The sequence below is a fragment of the Apaloderma vittatum genome, unplaced genomic scaffold (genome assembly GCF_000703405.1).
Source record: "Apaloderma vittatum isolate BGI_N311 unplaced genomic scaffold, ASM70340v1 scaffold21783, whole genome shotgun sequence".
Taxonomy (NCBI): Eukaryota; Metazoa; Chordata; class Aves; order Trogoniformes; family Trogonidae; genus Apaloderma; species Apaloderma vittatum.
The window spans coordinates 18,611-21,643 of record NW_009710087.1 but is presented as its reverse complement, the minus strand read 5'-3'; positions in this window follow the sequence as shown (position 1 = coordinate 21,643).

Genomic DNA, 3,033 nt, shown 5'->3' with positions numbered 1-3,033 from the left:
TGAAGGACACTCCAAAGATGGTCCAGAAACCAAAAGACCAATGAAAACCACCAGAATTCATTAACTTAGTGAAAAATAAATTTAGATTCTTAAGCAAGGCTCAGGGGGAGGAGGTTTTGGGTTGGTTTTTTTTTTTAATGTTTGGGCTGGGCTGTGTGAAATTCTTTCTTGGACCATGAACAACTGTTTACATTTGAAAAGAAATGCTGTGTCAGCTGTCCTGGTGGGCTCATCGCTCAGTGACAGCATTATCTCCCTGGAGAGGTTCCAGTGCCGGAGGAGTGCGAGATCCCCCAGAAATGGCAGGGCTCAGCACTGCCCTCTTCTTCCAGACCACCAGAAACTCTCCTCTGGCAGGTCAGGGTGGTCAGAGATGACATAAAGCCAACTATGGTAACAGGCTAGTACAAACCTACCGAGGGAATTCTGCCCATAATGGGAATCTTGCCTGGTTCTTAAGAGTTCAGTCCACTTTTTCCCCTGGGAGCCTATCAAAGAACATGTGCCCAGGCCGGGGGCATTTCCATCTCAGCTCACAGTACGGGTGGTACCAATGGGAATGAATCGCGCTCACGTCCCATTATGCACTCTGATTCTTCCCAATAAACAGAGCAGAGAGAATAGCTTGTTCTGGAAATCTACAGCTTTTCGATTAGACGCACGCTGTGCTTAATACCCTTGATAATTAAGTGGTTGGCTGGCAGAATATACTTTTTTTTCCTTTATTTGTTAATTGCTCAGACCTAGGCAGTGTGTTTAGTAGCCATCTCTCAAACAATTCAGCATTTACTGCAGTTACAGAAACTAATGGCATTATGTGCAGCGAAAACCGCTTTAGTGTCACTCTCAAGAAGGCTGTTGAGGGTAGAGGATTGCATCCCCAAGGGTCATTCCCATGTTTTCCCATGATATTATCTGGTATTGAGGCCGGTTGTGGGCTCAGAAATTCTGCCCACACACATTTCTTCTGGCTGTTGTAGGTCCTGAGATGACAGTAGGTCAGCCCACACAGGGCAAGCCTGCAGCCACTTAACCAGCCCAAGCCAACTTAAGTTCATTCCTAATTTCTGGTTTCGTAAATACCATTATGGGAGTAGAAGGAACACAACTTTTGTGTCACAATGCCCACTTTGGGTTTACCTTGGCAACCATGACTTGGGCTTTCCCCGTAAGCTTTGTCGTTGAACACAGGAGATGTGAAGTGGAGCAGTTTGGACTGTTTTGAGGCTCAGTCCCAGCAGAGGCACTTCTAGAAACTGCTGCTTGAGGTGCTGCCCCTCTAGCAGACCAAATCCATTAAGTTCCCAAGCCAAGGAGCTGAGCTGTCATGATGTAGTAGATTGAGAGGAGGTTGGTGGAGTTTACATCGACCCTCTCTTTATGTTACTGAAGCATTCACGCCCCATCCAAGACAAATGTACTGGGCGAGACTGACAGGCCAGTAGCCCGCTCCCAGGCTCCTGTTGCCATGCACAGGTGTCCCTTGCTGGGGAAGGGAGACATAGTCACTGAGTGCTTGACCTCACACCACTGCTTCTGGCCTGCCCATGTCTGGAGACCAGCCCTGGCACTGTTAAGGACCCTCTAGGAGCACCACCCGGGTCAGTGCTGGGAGCTGGGCAGGCAGGTGGTTTCCACTGTGATACACAGGCTCGATGGACTAATGGAAAGGAAACCAGGAGTGTTTGACCCTCGGCAGTGTCATAATTTCAAGTGATGCCCACCCATTGCCTGAATGGTCTTTTACGCTTGCAGGGCTCTGACAAAGAGGGCTGTGTTCTCGCTGTGTATGATTAACTAAACCCTGTTAGATGCAACAGGCTGAGCGGGGAGCTGAGGACGCTGTTCGCAAAGATAAAGGACTTGCAACTGCGCTGGCACAGGCAGTGCTCCTGCAGTGGTGGGGTTTGAGGGGAGGGAGAGGCTGGGTCATGGTTTCGCCCTGTTTGTAGCTGTGGTTCTTACAGTACGTGACATTTGAATGATCCCTTTGTCTGGCTGTGCTCGGGCTTCCCACATGGAAAAAGGGCGTGTGGGGATGAGAGCGCACAGGACTGGGAGCACAGGGTGCTCTCCGCTGCTCACATCGCCCAGGCTGGTCAGGGCAATGGTGAGGGAGGGAAAAGTCACTAGCCTGCATAACCGTAATGTGAATTTCTCAGCTGTGGAGCAGAGGGTCTGCATGTCCCCGGGAAAGCCTGACCAAGGATCAAATTCTCCTGTACAAAACCTGTTCTCTCCCGTGCCTCCACCCCAGTGTTTCACGCTGTTTAGACGTAGACTTGCTCAGAAACCACTTTTTTCCTACTGTTTCCACTTGCCTCTGTTCTCCTGAACCAAGACCACATATATCAAAATATTACAAGGATCAGCTTCTTGCAGAGTAGAGGAGAGATAGATAAGTCCTCAAGACTTAACACGCTACTTCATTTCAGCATCACCTGTCTCCTCTACTCATCATTTGAAACTATTTTTATTACTCATAATTTTTCGAACGGAGTAGTTTGGGCAGCTCGGTTTGACGGCAAACGCTTTTGAAGATTGACAGGAACAACACTTAAATTGTTGCATTCCAGCATAAGCATACCTTTCCCTTCAGATATTGGGATAAAAATGATATATTGTGATGGTGCTCCAGGTTTAATTTCACCTACAGCAAGGGCCCCAGCCATTAGAAATGACAGATGCCAAAACCAGACGGAGCCTGTGCTCTTAACTGTAGGGACCATTTGCTCTGCTGATGACAGACAGGGGCTGCCTGTCTGCGCTGACTTCACCCTGCTCACGTGTTCCTATGTTCCTGTGCAGTGTTTGGTATGGAAGCAAGTGAGAACATCCTTTTCACACCATCTGTGGTGAGGTTTGTGGGTTTTTTCCCTGCCAAGTGCTCTGAAAGCTTGACATATGCTCAGACAAGTGTGATTGCTTAGAACTGAATGGAGAGATGCCCACAGGAACTCATGCCAGCTTCAGGGACAACATTCAGCAATAGCAGAGTCCAAAAGTTTCTCCACCTCACCCTGGTATGACTGT